Raw genomic sequence first — 19,595 nt, 5'->3', positions numbered from 1 at the left:
ACCAATTCAAGAATCAGAACATTAACAAAAATCAAAACTTACCTATGTGCATCTTCCTGGTCTCATTCTTTGATTATTATCCACTCGTTACTCCTCCCCTTTCTAGAGCTAAGCACTATTGGAAGTTTTATATTTTTTTATCCATTTGCTTTGCTTTTGTTCAGTTTTAGTAAGTTATATTTTGGAAAATTTTGTTTTAATGTTTAGTTCTTATACAGTTCTTCATGGTCCTTTACTCTTTAATGATATTTTAATCCTTTCCTATTTAAAATGTACTCAATTTATATGTTTAATTTAGCTATCTAATGTATTTATGGACCAGATTATACATCTGTAGTTTCTTCTGGTTTTTGCTTAATAATGCCTTGCAAATAAGTGTCACTTGGATCTTCATCATTTGAGAATTATTTGAAACTTTAACTAAGTTGGATTTCTAGTTAAGAGAATTTGTATTTCCTTTTTCCTGGGTCAGGGGCATTACCTAATACTATAAGCTGTTTTTAGATGTTTGAACCACCTTGGTAGTATGAAATTGGAGGGCAAAGTCATGTGAGGATTACTGTTGGTCACGAATCGTCAGGTGATATTTTTTTGTTCCCCATCACCAGTGCCAAATTTAGAGGCAGACTGGTTCCTTTGCAGTTGCCAGCTGTGTTGTGTGTGTATGTGTAGCACTGCAAGCTTGCAAACTTATTTCTGGTACAATGACGATAGTTTTATTGGGTCACAGGAGGGCATATCACCCTTTAGACTTTCCATCTCTGGCTGACCTTGGGTTGTGTGATCTATTGCAAACACCCAAAGGCTGTGAAATCTCAAGTCCAAGTCTACCTATTTCATCAAATGTCCCAAGAGGAAACCTGAATAAAGCAGTCTTAACCACTTGGTTTCCCCTTTCAGTTAGTTTCATTTACTGGATATTTCTTACTTTCCAGTTTTATGTACCCAAAAAAGCTACTTTTATGTACATAAAACTTCTATTCTTTTTATGTACATTTTTTAGTTGCTTTCAATGGAGGGATTTTTATGTTGTAAAGGACAGAGACATGTACAAATTAAGTAATAAACTCAGTAATTGGAAAACCAGGGGATTTTTCTTGGAGGCTAATTTCAGGAAGTCTGTTAGGTCTGGCTGGAATGGTAACACAGGCCTGATTTTCCCCATAGTCTTTTGATTTTCCTTTCTGTTGCAATACAAAACTACCTCACACTTTCAGTGTCCAGCACTAACCAACTGACTCAGTGTCTCCATCTATCACTTCAAATTCTTGAGACAGAAGATAAACTTGTCTTCACCTCACCTATAGATGGTAATATGGTAGTATACTATTTAAGGAAAATATGCTGCAATGGTTAGATCAATGGTTCTGTATGCAGAAGCAGCTAGACTGGCTGGATTTGAAGCTCAGCTCCAAATCTTTCTAGCCTTGTAATCCTAGGAAACTTTCTTCATGACTCTGTGACAGTTTCTTTATCAGGAAATGAGAATGATGATAATAGTCCCTACCTCATAGTTATGATGAGGGTCAAATGAGCATATAAAGAATAAAAAGCAAGAGTAGTGCCTTGGATATAGTGGCTACTCAATAAGTATTAGTTATTTCTTTCCTGTCCTCACTTGATGTAAGCCCTGGTCTAATTGGCTGTGGCCTGGGGTTAGGATCATGTGGTACCTAGGTATGTTCTAACTAGTAGGTCTACCTAGGTGTGTTCCTTCATCATCATTGAGAAGCAGGTTGAAAGAAAGAAAGGCAATAGCAAATTTGCCTAATATAGATTGGTGAAATAGAAAAAAACAATTTGTCAGTTTGGGAAAAACGTTTTTAATATTGTTTCTTTTATATAAAAATATAATTGAATACTGGGGCTTCTCAGATGGCACTAGTGGTAAAGAACCTGCCTACCAGTGCTGGAGACAAAAAGGACAAGGGTTCAATCCCTGGGTCAAGAATATCCCTTGGAGGAGGGCATGGCAACCCACTCCAGTATTCTTGCCTGGAGAATCCCATGGACAGAGGAGCCTGGCGGGCTACAGTCCATAGGATTGTGAAGAGTCAGACATGACTGAAGCAACTTAGCATGAATGCAAGCATACTTGAATAGTAGAATTGTTACCTAAAAAGATAGATTAAAAAAAAATACATTGAGCTATATTATATAGCCTCTTATACCTGAAAATTTTCCTATAGCAATTAATCATATACTTATTTCATTTATTTATTTATTTTTTGCTTCACTAGGTCTTTGTTACTGTGCATGGGCCTTTTCTAGTTGAGGTGAGCTGGGCCTACTCTGTTTCAGCGCACAGGCTTCTCACTGCTGTGGCCTCTTGTGGAGCACAGGCTTAGGCACATGGGCCTCAGTAGTTGCAGCACAGGAGCTCATTATTGTGACTCGAGTGTCCTAGAGTGAGTGGGCTCCAGTAGTTGGGGCACATGGGCTTAGTTGCCCCACAGCATGTGGGATCCTCCCAGACTACAGATTGAACCCGTGTCCACTGCATTGGCAGACAGGTTCTTATCCGTGTACCACCAGAGAAGTCCAGTCATATACTTGTTGACAATCTGTTATATATGAAACACTATTATATAGGAGAGCAAAAATGAGGTAAAACAGAATATGTTAGTAGCTGTAATTGCAGATTATAGCAGTAGAATCATAAACATTTTATAGAAGAAAGTTTTATTCTTTGACTAAATAATTCTAGGAAATCCTAAAACATTTCAAGGAATCATTTTCTCTGTCTTTTTAAATGCCTGAGGTTGTTTTTGGTTTTTGACTTTTTTTTCTTTCTGGTGGTTTTGTTTGTTTTTTAAGACATAAACACATGACATAAAAGTAAAGGTCTGGACTTAGCCTAATTCCCCACAAATTAGTACATGCAGTTATGTTCTGAGCTATTTCTAAGCCCTTGGTAACCTAAAAATGAGTATGTGATGTGTGAAAGTCACTCAGTCATGTCCGACTCTTTGCGACCCCATGGACAATATAGTCCATGGAATTCTCCGGGCCAGAATACTGGAGTGGGTAGCCTTTCCCTTCTCCAGGGAATCTTCCCAACCCAGGGATCGAACCCAGATCTCCCGCATTGCAGGCGGATTCTTTACCAGCTGAGCCACAAGGGTAAATAAAAACTAACCATGATTTCATTTGTATAGTCTTTTACGACTGATCCACCCCATTTTTTCACTGATTCATGTCATCAATTCGGTGAGGTGGGTCAGTCGATAATCCTCTTCATTTTACAGATGAATGCAACTGAGGGATTTTCAGTGACTCACAGTCACATAACAGATACACAGGAAAGAGAGCTGTTAATCAAATATAGGATTCCTGAATACAAGTTCCAGATTCTTCCAACAGCTTGCCAGTAACCAGTGTGGTCACAGAAATGGATATATTGCTCTCAGTGTGTTAGAGAATTCTCCTGAATTCAAGAGTTTTGCCTCTGGATTCAGGCTCACAGCTGATGACAACTTGGTTAGTTTGAGAAGCCAAGAAAGCAAGTCTGATAAAAGCAAAAGGGATATAAATTTTAACCAGGAGAACTTTAATTCCTTTGCTACTGAGTCAAATATATTTAAACTTTCCATCTGAATATATGCTATGTGGGAGTTCAATGTGTACCAACAAGAGACAACACTTACAAATATTATTTAATATTGGGTTTTTTTTTCTAGTCTGGAGAACATGGAAAGGAGTGCTTGAAAGTTCTTGACCTTTACATGCAGAATGTATAAATTAATTCATGTTATTACTTCAGTTTCACAGCTGGTTTCCTTGTAAATAAAACTTTCCCCTCATTAGAAAGTAAGCCAATCTTGAACTTCCGCATGGGTCTCAATCACTTACATCTTGCTGTGCTGCATACATCAACCTGGAGCCCAAGAGAATTTATGCACAATTGATGATCTTAGCTAGAAAGAATTTCCCATGGCTTTATGTCACAACTTCAATGATGAAAACATTGATTTTTTTTTTATGTTTCATTAGAAATACATTCCTTTAGAAGTACATAAAATTTGTAGGCCACTGTTTAGATTTCAGGGTGAAAGTGAAGTAAAAGTCGTTCAGTCATGTCCAACTCTTTGCAACACCATGAATTATACAATCCATGGAATTCTCCAAGCCAGAATACTGGAGTGGATAGCATTTCCCCTTCTCCAGGGGATCTTCCCAACCCAGGGGTCGAATCTAGGTCTTCCGCATTGCAGGCGGATTCTTCACCAGCTGAGCCACAAGGGAATTCCAAGAATACTGGAGTGGGTAGCCTATCCCTTCTCCAGGGGATCTTCCCAACCCAGGGATCGAACCCAGGTCTCCTGCATTGCAGGTGGATTCTTTACCAACTGAACTATCAGGGAAGCCCTGAGCTATAAAGTGAAAATCCATTTCTTCTATAAACTATGTTATCATGCAGTTAGCTATGTATGTGTATCGTGTGTATCTATCTTTTGGTTTTTATTTATTTATTTTATGTCATTAATGTTTGTCATTTTTTTATGATGTTTGTCATTAATTTTACTGGAGAGAAACTTTAGTTTCCTGAAGAAATTTCTTACCTTAAAGTAAAAAACTGTTTTTGCCCACAAACCTTCAGAGGAAGTTATAATTAAATATAGGTACTTCCTTTGGATAAATTTGTCATGTTTACCCAGTTCCCACTTTTATTAATACATTTTTATACCTTTAGACAATCTTCCTCCCTGCCTTGGTTTCTTTCCCAGGCTTTACTTTTTCTGTCACTTAACACTGATTATGTCTAAAACCTCTGCTTCTGTCTTGCCTTGCTCATAATTTCAGTGACAAGCTGGTGGTTTCTGGTCTACAAGTCTTGCCCTAACTGACCTCTTATTGCAGTCCTGCATAGCTATTGCCTGTATGGTGTCCTTCCATTCACACTGGGCAGATATTGCAGACCCATTAATAGCCACCCAATCTTCCACACTGGGAACACCAAGATCATTCGGGACATTTCTTACCATCTAGTACAACCAATTTTTATCAAACCCTTAAGACTGGAGCTATATCCTTGATTTCAACATTTTTTCCCATTCCTGATTCTGCTACTTTACATATGTTTATAATTTCCCACTTAAATTACACTGCAGTTCTCTATGCTGTTTTGTTAATTATCCATATTGCTATCAAAGGAATTTTACTGAAAAACAAATCTAATCTTACCTTTTCTCATGCTTCCAAACCTATATTGAACTCCCTTTACTGTTGTTATCCTCAACTTTCCTTGCTTTCCTTTTGCTCTCAAGCACCAGCATCATATGTTATCAGTTTCTATTCCTGCCCCTTCTGATCATGTATCCAGTGATCAGGGCCATCATGAGCTAGAACAGGAATCATGCCTCTGAACATTCTACTCTTTATATCTGAATTGACTTCTTAAACCTTCTCTGAACTGTGTGTTTCATGACTCAGTTCAATTCTCATTTCCTCTATGAAATCATGCCAGTCCCATATGAAGCATGCATTGCTTTCATAAGAACTTAATCTACCCCTGTCATAACTTTTAGCACATTTGACTGTAAGTGTCTACTTATATGTCTATCTCCTCCACTAAGTAGTAAGGAAAAAAATCATTTCTGTGTGTGTGTGTGTGTGTATGTTTTAACCCACATCAGGGACTGAACCTGTGTCTCCTGCATTGGCAGGCTGATTCTTCACTGCTTATAGCCACCAGGAAAGTCCCCTTTCATTTTTTATACACCACTGATCCTCCAACAGAATGATGGCTTCCTGTGGTGGTCTCTTTCCTTGATGGGATACCTTTCCTCTTAGGGAAGCTCGTAGTCCTTGCTTGGCGCTCAACATTAAGTGGCATATATTGGTTAACTAGTGAAACACTCAAACTGAGCAGATTTTCTGCCTTTCATAGATTAAAATATAATATTGAACAGTATTTTGACATAGTTGGAAGACATACTTCAGAAACACTGTTTACTAGTGTTATTAAAATTGGCACCTCACAAACCTTTTTGAAATTGTTTCCTTACCTGCAAAAACCTGGTGGTGAAACCTCTCTTAGCAGAATTGCTACATAATGAGTGAAACACACATTGAAATTTCTCAGCTCAGACTGGGGTGCTCCAGATAAGTCAGCTCCTTTCTCCCAATTGATGGCTGTGGACTAAACAGTGAAAATGATTCTTACTAGCATAGAATCAGATAGTACTATGAGAAAACCTAACAGTGACTTTGTGACCTCAAGTTTTGAAAGTTATTATGTTGATGGAATATACATGCGTTTAACCTTCAATAATTTTTTCACAATAACTGTTTCATAATAAATTTGTAAATTTAGACTTGTACCTTTCCAGGTGCTGAACATTAAGCTAATTCTGTCATAAAAGGATTAAATAATTAAAGTCAGTGGTTTCTTGGTATCCATGGGGGAAGGCCTTGAGTTTCCTTTTTGTCAAGTCACATAAAAACGTAAAATATAATACATTTGTTTCGAGGACAAGTAGCTGGAAGACTTGACTGTATGTTTACTGTATGCTTTTTAAACAGGAGATATTTATAGCTATGTATTAATTACTTAGGTAGTCAGCTTACTTTTGATTAAAATCCAAACTTAGAAATTTTAAATTTAGACTAGTTTTAAGGTTGAGGGTGAGGTAGAGATTGATGGAAATGTGTTTTCCTGCTGCATCAGTTTGGATTCCTGAAGAGTTTGACATACTACAAGGCTATTTCTTCAACAGTTATTAGGAATTGGATTTATTTTCTTCCTGAGTTTAGGCTTATAGCTCAGGCAAAGACATAAGCTCTTCTGCTGCTAGAATAGGCCTTTGGGAAGAAAATACATCCCATTCTGAGCTTTTGTTTGTAGCAAAATGTCAATTCAGTTACCTACTGAACACAAACCTCAAGAATTCTGGGAAATCAAACCTGAAATAGATGGAGACAGAGGCTTTGCTCGTGGCTCAGTGGTAAAGAATCTGCCTGCTAGTGCAAGGAGATACTGATCCCTGATCCGGGAAGATCCCACGTGCTGCGAAACAACTAAGCCCGTGCACCACGACTATTGAGCCTGTGCCCTAGAGCCCGCAAGCTGCAACTACTGAGCCCATGGGCTGCAACTTTTGATTGCAACTATTGATGCTGGCATGCCCTAGAGCCTGTGCTCTGCTACAGGAGAAACCACCACAATGTCTCATGCAGATAAGCACACACACACACACACACACACACACAAACTCATTTAACCTCCTTAGGATCATGAATCAGATTTCCTTTATATATATATATATATATATATCTCCACAAAAACCTCTGTGTAGTAGAGTGCTTTGAGCCTAGGCACCAGATCAAAGAGTAGCTCCCGCTCACTACAACTGAAAAAAAGCTTGTGCAGCAATGAAGACCCAGCACAACCAAAAAATAAATAAATAAATAGATGGTGACATCTGCCAGGAGAAGAAAATTGGTATCGGATTTAACAAGGCCTAGTAATGCAGTTATATTAAGATTCAGATAATCAACAGGAAATATTATGGTTCATGCTGTATTATTAATATTATTGTATATAAATTCCTCGCTAATTCATTTCAAACATACATTAAGTACTTTACTCAAAGCACTCTACTACATAGAGGTTTTTCTGGAGATATATATATAAGTAAAGAAAATCTGATTCATGATAGTAAGGAGGTTAAATGAGTGTGTGTGTGTGTGTGTGTGTGTGTGTTTGCATGTTTATATGTGTGTGTGTGTGTGTGGGTTGGTGGGGGAGGTTGGGTCAGGGATAGGGAGAATTAAAAAAAATGATTATAGTGGAATATAAGTACAAAGAAAGATACACAAGAAAGAGAAACAGATCTGAGAAGGGAGGAGTCGCATGTTGATGGGAAGGTAGCTTTGCATCTGAGCCTTAGAGGTAAATGAGTTGAGTGAAAGATACACTAGCAGAGAGAAGACTGAGGCCTAAGTACATAGGCCAGTACATTCGCCTCCGTTGTAGTTTATATGGATTGGAGTAAAATTCGAGTGTGCGTGCTATTTCTCAGTCATGTCTGACTCTTTGTGACCCCATGGACTGTAGCCCACCAGGCTCCTCTGTCCAGAGGATTCTCTGGGCAGGAATACTAGAGTGGGATGCCATGCCCTCCTCCAGGGGAATCTTCCCAACCCAGGGATGGAACCCATGTCTCAGGCATCAGCAGGGATTCTTTACCACCAGCACCACCTGGGAAGCCCTGGGAATAAAACAGATTGAAGCTAAATGTTAGAATTTGGTATTATTTCACTATTAGAGATGTTAGATTTAACAGAGTGTGCATTTAAATTTGTAACTTAAAGTAGAAAAGGGAGGGAATCCTGTTTCCAACCCTGATTTTCTTTAGATTCTTTAAACTGATCTAGGTTTCTTGGTCTCAATATTATTGATATTTTGGACTGGGTAATTCCTTTTTTGGGGATGTTTAGAGGCAGCCCTGGCCTTAACCCAGGTCTAGGATTAGAGGGAGGCAAGGGAGGCAGGTAGGCCATGGTGTTTAAGGAGGCAATCACTCTTGGGGTCATGTGAACTTTAATCTTGAGTGTGGATAACCCTAAGAGTGAGTAAGTGCCTCCTTAAATTTGGAGCTCTGGGAACCTCCCATGCCTGTCACAGTCCTGGCACTGCCTCTGTCCACTGGAAGCCAGTAGCTCCCTCCCAGCTGTGACAGCCAAATAAGTCTCCACATATTGCCAGACATCCTCAGGGAAACAAAACCACCCAGGTTAAGAACCACTGCAGTTTTACTGGAATAACAGCATATTTCTTTTTCATTTGTAAAATGGCAAGAGGAGCAGCCAGCAGTGTGATGGAATTCAACTGAAAGGTAGCAACTAAAAACAGATGGAATTTGGGCTGAGACACACTTGGGGAGTAAGATTTGAAGAGAGAGCTGTGGGAAGAGGCTGCTGTGATTAATGGGCTGATAGGCATTGGCATTAGGAAGAGACAAGGGTTTGTATGAAAGTTACCTAAAGGTGAAGGATCCATCCTGCTGTTAATAATCTACCTGACTTCTAGGCCTCGGCTGCACTGAAGAATAATAACTTTGCTGTCAGTCTTGGGGTCGATATGATGAGACTTCCAACTATGTTTTCCTGGTCCTTGTACAAATGCTCAAAAAAAAAAAAAATCTACAGCGTGCTTGTACTTTATTTTCTTTTTATAAAACTAGGCTGTCTTCTTGGTTAATACATCACTGTGCTTATATTTGCTATGATCAGTTCTACCCTGCCCTTCTCTATTCTATTTCTTGGGCTCTGGGGAAGCTGTGACACTTGGGGATGTGCAGTTTGTGCAGTGTGGTTACTAAGGTTACAGATACTTAGACCCTAGCAGACTACTAACCTTATCAGTTAGTATGAGATCACAAAGGCATGTCATATTATATGTGTTTTCATGGTAAAGGTTAGATACAAGTGATATGGCTAATTAATGTTTAGCAATGGGGTTTGAAGCCTAAAATTCCAGGGTCCTCATATTCAATCATATTCAAGCATATAGCTCCATATACTTTTGTGACACTTACCACAAAATTTTCCCTGTGATAATAAATTAAACGAGTGTTAGAGCTCACTCATATGTGCCAGGCAGTGTCCTGTGTGTTTTATTTGCATTTATTGTTCCAGTAACCTTAGGTGGTGGTTCATATTGTTATCTCCATTTCATGGATGTGGAAAATAAACTTAGCCAGTTTCTTTAATTTGCCCACAGTCACAGGGTTAGGATCACTTGATTCCAGATCTGCCAGCTCTTGAGTGCATGTTCTTAACTGTTACTTCAGGGCTGCATGTAAATGACCTTGTAGGTTGTACAGGGCACAACTCCAGGTATCCCAATATACACTGTACACATTACAAGTGCTTCAAGAGTGTCTTGGTAGGTACACACACAGAGTGAATTCTAGTGCTTTGAAGTATTATTTCCTTTTAAATTTTTATTGAATGGTATACAATGAGGGATGGGAATATGAGGAGTGATTCCCTTCCTTCCTCCCTCCTTCCATCTTTTCCTTCCTTCCTTCTTCCTTGTGAGGACAAGCCTAAATGTAAATTCATTTGAGGAAAGGATGGGATTCAGCTGAAAGATTGTTCCTTACCTATTGTGATTTCCCAAATTCTAGTGTAGCTGATGCTCTTCAGGAATGAAACTACCTCTTTAGAACTCTCCTTCAGCTAGTGTTAGTGAAAATTGTATAATACCACCCGAGTTCCCTATCTGAGGCCTGAGGCTAGAATATTCTCTCACTGTTATTTATTATTGTCATGGAGCCATTAGCTTTTGCCATTAGAAGCTATACTTATACTAAAGGTGTTACAGCTGGATGTATGTGCTCCAAATTCTCATTATAGGCTGCTGACCTCTCCCTATAAATCTCATCTTGGAGTTATCAGCTTTCTACTTGTTGGCTCTAATTGGAAAGTTCTCTGCTATATCCAGGTACAAAATGTACTATCAGAGCTTGAATTTCTGCCCCTTATTAACATTGCCTTTGTGACTTATTTCCTCAATTCTCCTTCCACTGGCAATCCAGCTGAAACAAATTCCTCGGTTTTATATACAAAGTGAGCTTGTGGTAGAACACATTACAAATCATACAGTGCAATAAACGAGAGCACAAGTCTAATACTTTTACCATTAGAGAATATTAAAATGTCCTTTACTTTACTAATTAATTACTTGCACACCACTTTTTCACTTAATACTCTAGAAATAAATTCCTGCATTTTTCATCAGTTTGAAACTCATTTTACAGTTGAAAATCCAAGTGTCAGATATACAATAGAAAATTCCATGAAGAGTTTGTGAGGAGTTGTGTTATAATTTCCTGAAACATACTACACTTCAGATGGTGTCTAATGTTATGGATATGGAAACTAAAGACTGTGTAATCCAGAAATGGCAAAGGGAATGTTTGTGACTTGATTCATCTTTCCATCAGAAATAAATATTTCCCTGAGCAAATAATTTAGAATTTCCAGATATTTAAGCTGGTGAATTTCTCAGTGATATATCATTATATCCTTTTTTTGAGATAGGAAGTATATATACCAAACTTAGAAACTTCTGAACTTTCAAACATTCCTGTTCTAGGATCTTTATATACGATAATAATGGCATACCTGAAATCAGTGTTACTCAGAAAGATTTGGCCTAAGTTCATACTTTATATCTTCAGTTTCAGTTCAGTTTAGTGTCCGACTCTCTGCGACCCCATAGACTGCAGCATGCCAGGCCTCGCTGTCCATCACCAACTCTTGGAGTCTACCCAAACTCATGTCCATTGAGTCAGTGAGGCCATTGAACCATCCCATCCTCTGTTGGCCCCTTCTCCGTCTGCCCTCAATCTTTCCCAGCATCAGGGTCTTTTCAAATGAGTCAGTTCTTTGCATCAGGTGGCCAAAGTATTGGAGTTTCAGCTTCAACATCAGTATATATTTAAATTTCTAAACAATTACTTCACAAATTTCAACCAAAAAGTACTTACTTTGAAACAATTGTGTAGAGTATGCTGCATGTGAGTTTTGTTTTCTTAGGTTTTATTTTTTTCTGTTAAAAATTGATTAAGCAATTTTTTAATAAATGAAGCTCAAGCTTCATGAGGCCATGAGGTAAAATGATCAAAACTGTACAATTTATAAATTAAGACCTATGTAGAATTATATTATTTCCAAGAAATTAAACAAGAATACTTCCTTTTTCCTTAAATGAACTTATTTTCCCTAGCATTAATATTGAGAAACAAAGAGGAAAAACTTTAATTTAGAAAATCTTCATTATTGAAATATGAGGGAGAGGGTGGGGAGATTTGGGAGAATGGCATTGAAACAGGCATAATATCATGTATGAAACAAGTCGCCAGTCCAGGTTCTATGCACGATACTGGATGCTTGGGGCTGGTGCACTGGGACGACCCAGAGGGATGGTATGGGGAGGGAGGAGGGAGGAGGGTTCAGGATGGGGAACACATGTATATCTGTGGTGGATTCATTTCGATATTTGGCAAAACTAATACAATATTGTAAAGTTTAAAAATAAAATAAAAAAAAAGAAAAAAAGAAATATGAGGTTTATCATTTTCTTTTTGCTAATATATGGAACAAAATTTTTCCAGGCCTCTTCTGATTAAGTTACTCTACAGAATATTTAGACTACGTGCATCTCTTATATTTGGTGACAAAATATGTATACAATAAAGGAATTTATTGCAGGATATTGTTATTTTGGGGCTTCCTTGGTGGCTCAGGTGGTAAAGAATCTGCTTGGAATGCAGGAGACCCGGATTTGATCCCTGGGTCAGGAAGATCCCCTGGAGAAGTGACTGGCTACCCACTCCTGTATTCTTGCCTAGAGAATTCCATGGACAGAGGATCCTGACCAGGTCCATGGGGTCGCAACGAGTTGGACATGATTAAGTGACTAACACTTTCATTTTTTTTTCATTGTTACTTTCAGCATTATAGGGGTGCTCAGGAGATTCAGCTGAAGATACAATAGGAAAGTTAAAAGATAAACTGAGACATGTCAAAATTCTTAGGAATTTGAGCAAAAAAACTATTGGAATTAGCACCAAACCGGAAGTGGTTAAGACGGCTCCACCAAAAGGTACTTGGGGAGAAACTTTTATAGAGAAAAAGCAGAAGCAAAGTAAGGAAATTATCACCTGCTTACAGCTCAAGCCTAGTTGGCAGTTTCTGATGGGTTGTCTTTGGTGTTTTAATTTTATAACTGTGAGGCACAGGCTTAGATTTTGGTGTGTTTACATAGACCTCCATAGCATATTGACTTCTACAGTCTAATGGTGTCCCTGCTTAATTAACTTAACAGATAGTACCCGCTTTGGATATGTATTATATTATGAATTTGATTACATGGATTTAAGAGAGATTTCAGCTTCGTGTAGCACCAGACACACTAGGTTAATCCAAATATTACTCCTTGAGTGCATAGACTTGATACATTGTTTTTCAGAGAATATGTAGATTATGAGAAAATAATTCCTGATTTCAAAGAACTTAGAAAATTTTGTTCCTATTTCCAAAATGGGTCTGTACAAGTACCCCTGACCTCTTTGCTCATTACTTTATACAGAAAATGGAGACCATGGTTAGGAATAGTCAGCTTCAACCTTTTGAGTATTAAAGAAACAACTATGACCAAGCCATACCACTCAACTGTAAACCTATTAATAGTCTTTTCTGGTTTAGTATTAATAGAAAGGTTATCTTTATTTCAACCTTAGTTTGCCCTTAGTAAAAGAAGCAGTTCCCATTCTGCTGTTTTTGTAGCACATTGGAAGACAAAGGAAGAAATGTGTCACAGAAATTGTTTAAAATGCATAAATTTAGGATACCATAAAATGTTAATCTGTAATCTGTAGAACCCTGCATAAATATCTCGTGCTCAAAGGACATTAACAGAATGCATTTGGGAACAAGAGGATTTTTTTCCACAAATACTTTGAATACAATGATAATCTGGTATTTTATACTGACTAGTCATTTCTTCCTCTTTGCCTTCCTGCTCTTTTATCATTCTCTTTCTCCATTTCCTCCTCTTTCTGTCTTAGCATTCCCCTATAAATAGAAATAGTCACTGCCTTTTTTTAAAGGTGCCATTATTTTCCAATCTTGTGATTCGTATTTTATAGGAACTACGATTCTAGACAGAGGAAGAATTTTTTTATAAGTAATAGTTAAAAAAACTTTTCTTTATCTGTTATCTATCATCATCTATCTATCTATTTATTGGCTGCAGTGGGTCTTTGTTCCTGCGTGCCAACTTTCTCAGGTTGCGGTCAGCAGGGGCTACACTCTAGTTGTGGTGTGCAGGCTTTTCATTGTGGTGGCTTCTCTTGTGTGGTAGAAAACAGGAGTGTGGGTTCAGGAGTTGTTGCCCAGAGGCATGTGTACTAGCCCCCAACCAAAGACTGAGCCTGTGTACCCTGCATTGGCAGGCAGATTCTTATCCACTGGACCACCAGAGAAGTCCCTGGAGGAAAATTTTTTTTTTAATATATGTAAAGTTTTAAATAATACTCTCTTTTTGTTGTGTTCCATTGGGTTAATAATTTTTTAAAATATATTATTCATAATACTATGTGTTATCAAGTGCCAAGCTGTCTGCAAGTAGTATATTATTTTATTATTTCAATGACCTATAAGATATTTCCATTTTGGAAAAGAAGAAAATTTGACTTTAAGAAAGTTAACTAAATTTTCCAAATTCACATAGCTTGTTAGTGATTAGCCCAAGAAAAGACAGATCCTGACTCTTAATTCTTAAAACATTCTATAAGTGATTCTTGGATGTCTTAGAATTAAACACTACTAAATATTTTTTCAGTATGTCAAATATAAATATTAAAACCTCTTCCATGATAGTCTTTTATAAAAAGAGTTTATAGGTTTCTAAAATGTAGACTAGAATCTCTCTTAGCTGTGTTTGCTTATAATTAACATAGGAAACATAGCATTAAGTACTTGTATGAATATGAGATTATAACAACAGCAAAGATATTTTCATGTGTTCAGATTTCTATAGCTTTTCTATTAACATGTGAGTTGCATTATTATACCTTAGTTGTTGACATTATCTGAATGAACATAATTCTTTTTTCAGCTTGAAATACTGATATTGTATTTCTTAATTCAATGCAGTTTTTATTAATATCTATCATTGGGAAGTATCAACTGAATAAGACACACCTGACCAAATTTTATAATCCTTTTGGCTCATGGGCTTTGACTTTGAAGCCTTTAAAAACATGCTGATTTTGTTTTCCAAAGATTCTTTAGCAATTCTAAGACTTAGTCCAGGAGTCCAGAGCTACTTTTTCATAATGCTCTTGCAGTTCTTACCATTTTTCTTTGATCTTATCATTCCCTATCCTGGAAATTAGTTTTTAGTTTGTTCTATTAGTTTTTGTTTGCTGCAATATATTGTTGTGCCCCTGTCTTATTCCTCTTCTTATAATGTTCTTACAGATATTATTGTCTATACACAATAAAACAAACACAAAGACAACCTAAAACTACAACACAAACTCTTTATGATAGGATGTTGAAACCATGCTGTATAGCCAAAGTGATGTAGGAAAAGACAGTTGCCGACAAAGAATGGCAGTCATTGTCATTGGCTCATTCTCATCAGGGGCTCACAATTCATATCCCTACTTAGAGCATCATCAACAGATGCTAACCCATTTTTCAGCCTTATGCCAAATTTAAATGCTGATAAGGAAACTCAAGTGGCTCAAGTGGTAAGAATCTGCCTGCCAGTGCAGGAGCCCACAAGAGACACAGGTTCAATCCCTGGGTTGGAAAGATCCTCTAGAGGAGGAAGGGGCAACCCACTTCTGTATTCTTGCCTGGACAGAGGAGCCTGGTAGGCTATAGTCATTGGGGTTGCAAAGAGTCAGACATGACTGAGCATACAAGCATGTGTATAGAAACTCAGAAATACCACTAGAAACAAAAGAGGCATTAGATTTACAAAATGTGTGAGCAGACCACAAGGGAATTTGTGATTTTTAATATTTTTTAATATATGGTATTATATTTTTTAATATTTTAAATATTTTTAAATATTTTTTTAATATTTGACTTTTGGAAGAGTGGATTTCATGATTGCAATTGATACATTCTATTTAAATTTTGGTGAATGTCTCTGTCATTTGAAATAATACTGCATATTAACTTGAACTTTGCACTCTGCAGAAAAAGAAATCTTAGAATTTCATTTTTGGGGTACTTCCCTGGTAGTACAATCACCAAGACTCCATGCTCCCAATGCAGGGGATCTGGGTTCAATCCCTGGTCAGGGAACGGGATCCCACATGCCTCAGCTGAGTTGGCATGCTGCAACTAAAGATCCCTATGCTGAAACTAAGACCTGGTGCAGTCAAGTTAAAAAAAAAATAAGTCTTGAGAATTTCATTTTTCCAAACACTGAGATTGTTCCTTTCATTTGCTACAAGAAATTAAATAACTGAAATTCTGAAAATAACATAGTGCTTTCTCTGAAATACTCTTGGATTCTAACTACCCAAAAAACATGAGGATCCATGCCACCACTGGCTACTAAAACCACTTATCATGCCAACTGTTTGCCATTGTGTAGGATTTATTTCAATGATTGTTTTTTTCTTTTTTACAATTTGACTGACAGATATAATGAAAGTCATTGGCAGCCTCTATCAGACACAAGTGCTGCCATGTATTTAACAACTGAAAATACCCACCTTTCATCTTGGCAACCTAATAAAGAGCCTGATGTTCTAAGTGTCTTCTCAAAAAACTTTTTTTTTTTAAAGAATATTTTGATGCTTAAACATAGTCTCCTCAGAAATCTTTAAATTAATGTTGTGCAGGTTTTTTTGTGAGGAGCTGTGTGTATGAAAAATGATTTACATGGGCAAATTGAGAAGTCTAAAATGATTCTATTTCAACAAAACATTCAGGGCAACATTTGTACAGAAATATTTTTAGTAATATCTATACACACACATATCTAAATATGTGTGTGCAGTTGATTCTTGAATAATAGGTGTTTGAACTGGTCTAGTCCACTTATAGAGGGATTTTTTTCAATAAATACATACTACAGCACTACACAATCTATGATTGGTTGACTCTGTGGATACGGAATCTCCAATAGAGAGGAACTTGGGATACGGAGGCTGATAGGTTATACTGGGATTTTCAGTCACACAAAGGCTCAGTGTACTTAACCCCTCTGCATTGTTTAAAGGTGGATTGGTATACATACATTTTACTTGAAACAATCTTGTATAAACTCATTAAGCTTTTTCTCTGCCTTTAAATTGGAACTGTGGTTGCCAGAATATGTTAATACCTTGAAATAGCAAGTCCAAAATACTAAGTAAATCTGTATACTGTACCTACCTTTTCCATTGCAGAGGCCTTCCCTCTAATCACATTAGCTAAAGGAATCATTTCTCCCAACCCCATTCCTATGATAGTTAAAAAAAAATTGCTTCATACAAAGCAATCCTTTTAATTTGTCTGCTTGTATCCCCTACTAGGGCAGAAACATTGTGTGTTGATTTGCTGCCAAACTCTCCTGAGTCTAGTCTTCTACATAATATGCATTCATGTATTATTCATTCATTCAAAAATATTTCTTAGAACTTACTTGGCTTGAGATGGGGAAAATGTGACGAACAAAAATGAAGTCCCTGCCCTAATGGGATGCAAAACTTGTATTAAAAAGGAATATTTTTGATAGTTCCAGATTTATTCTATAGCTGGGCAACAGTTTCTAGGGCTCATATTATATAGATGTGAGAACAGAGATAAAGTTAGTCTTCCCCCCCACCCTGAATGTTCCTTTTATGACTTTTCTACTTTTATCCCAGTGAGTCATTTTAGCATGGGTGCTTTTGATGTGGGGAGTCATTGAACATTATTGGTTATTGCTGGTCCTTACTTTGTCCATTTGTGAGAAGAGGGAGCCAATTCCAGTGCTTTTCTACAACTTAAGGCTTAATAAACCACTATCGATTGTGCCTTCCAATGTGTGTCAGCTTGTCTTTATAGAGAGCCTTTCTGGCCTTTTCCTAGATGGCACTAATAAAGGCAGTTTGGAGTTTTGTTTGGTGGGAAGATCTGCACCAATGCTAATAGTTCACCATTTTGGAGTATCAGTAGTCTCTCCAGGTGACCTGAAGTACTGAATAGAATCTAACCAAACAGATGTTCCCTATTATTACTTTAAATGGTGTAAAGGAAAGAAGTTTGAATTTACAGATCTTTTAAATTGTAACCGTAAGTTAACTTAAACACAGTCTAATATACAGCCTTTCCTATGGACTTTAGTGCTGCAATCATACTTTATGAATTGATCTTACATGAGTTACAAAATAAATTTGCTGTCTTAGTGTTTCCTGTATGACTACACTGTCATTTGTTTCTGTGCTTCATACCACCTCTTGGACATGGAATGCCCTTCCTTTTGCCTTTTTTTTTAGTTCGCTGATTCCTTTTTATCCTTTAAGAAACATTGCTTTCTCTAGGATTCTGTCCATGTGCTTACTTACCTGAAACTGTTTAGTTACCATAAAGCCATACATCTTGTTATTTCTGTGTTTTCATAAAGCCAGGAGCATAGTATTTCCCTTATCACAATTTTCATAATTATTTGTTTCTAGTTTTGCATCCCTTATTTAGTCTGTGAGCTCTTTGATACTAGAGACGCTATTGTGCTCTGTTTTATAACAGTCTAACCCAGCATAGTGTCTACCATGTAGATTAGTGTCTACCATGTAGATTGCTGAAGATCTTTTGGGTGGCTATAACAAGATATTACAGACTGTGAAGCTTGTAAACAACAGAATTTTGTCTTTTACAGTTCTGGAGGCTGGAAGTCTGAGATCAGGGTGCAACATGGTCAGATGAGGGCCCTCTTTCAGACTGCTGATTCCTTGTATCCTCACATATTGAGGGGGTGAGTTCGTTTTCTGGAGTCCCTTTTATAAGGACCTTAATCCCATTCCTGGGGCTTCCCAGGTGGCACAGTTGGTAAAGAATACGCCTGCCAACGCAGGAGATGGAAGGGATGCAGGTTCGAACCCTGGGTCGGGAAGATCCCCTGGAGTAGAAAATGGCAACCCACTCCAGTATTTTTGCCTGGAAAATTCGATGGACAGAGGAGCCTGTTGGGCCATAGTCCATGGGTCACAAAGAGTCGGACACAACTGGAGCATGCAGGCACATACGAATCCCATCCCTAATCACCTCCCAAAGACCCTATCTCCTAATACTATCATCTTATATGTTAGTTCTTCAACATAGAATAAATCATAGATCTATCATAGATGAGAATAGATCATGCTCAGTATATGCTCATAAAGGGATGACTAAAAATTAAAGATTAAATTGGGTCCAATTCTTTGTGCAGAGATTAGAGCCTTGAAGAGAGTATAGTCCAAAAGAGAGAATACAGAATACTTTTTCCACTGTGATAATGGTTGAAGTTATGAAATACAGGGACAATACAGGGACGATAATGAAATGAGAGTTGCTTAGGGAAGAGTATTCAATCTAGGTGAGAGACTTGAACTGATGAATTCAAATTGTTGTTATGAAGACCAATAGAGAAGGATTCTTGAGTGATTGTGAAGAATTTGTAAGGAGTGTACAGAGTAAAGAATGATGAAATTTAATTGAAAATAACTTGTTTAAAATTGGAAAAATAGACACGAAAGTGTTGGAAAATTCATTTTATTATTGTAAATTATCGATGAGTTATTACTGCTAGCATATGCTCAAACTAGATTTCTGTTGTCAATTTTTAAAAGCCCTTAGATAATTTAGATTTATATAATTCACTTAAAAAGCTATATTAAATATTAATAAGTGATAATACCCACCACATTAAGACTTTGCTCCATGCCATGAGTGTGCTTCATATTTTTGAATGCATTATCTTTAATATTTAATCCACTGCAATTGTTCACATTTTACAGATGAGTAAACAGAAGGTTAGAGAGCTCATTTCACTTGTCTTTGATCACACAATTTATGAAATGCCAGATCTGACATTAAATTCATTCCATTAA

General features: G+C 37.3%; 1 protein-coding gene across 8 annotated transcripts in view; it reads left to right on the top strand.

Annotated features, from left to right (window-relative positions):
• Window positions 1–19,595, top strand: part of SLC16A7 (solute carrier family 16 member 7) — a 200,899-nt gene that overhangs the window by 29,744 nt on the left and 151,560 nt on the right. For 2 of the 8 annotated variants that reach the window (XM_005206690.5, XM_005206685.5), the window contains exon 1: window positions 8,720–8,840. The exons of 5 other annotated variants lie outside the window; for them this stretch is intronic. The gene's annotated coding sequence lies outside the window, so the exon portion shown is untranslated. Of the gene's footprint in view, window positions 1–8,719; window positions 8,841–18,390; window positions 18,482–19,595 lie in introns of those variants that run through there. One more of the 8 variants, XM_024992154.2, reaches the window with a different exon arrangement.

This window comes from Bos taurus, chromosome 5 (assembly GCF_002263795.3).
Source record: "Bos taurus isolate L1 Dominette 01449 registration number 42190680 breed Hereford chromosome 5, ARS-UCD2.0, whole genome shotgun sequence".
Lineage (NCBI taxonomy): Eukaryota > Metazoa > Chordata > Mammalia > Artiodactyla > Bovidae > Bos > Bos taurus.
This window is presented reverse-complemented; position numbering and strand designations above follow the sequence as displayed.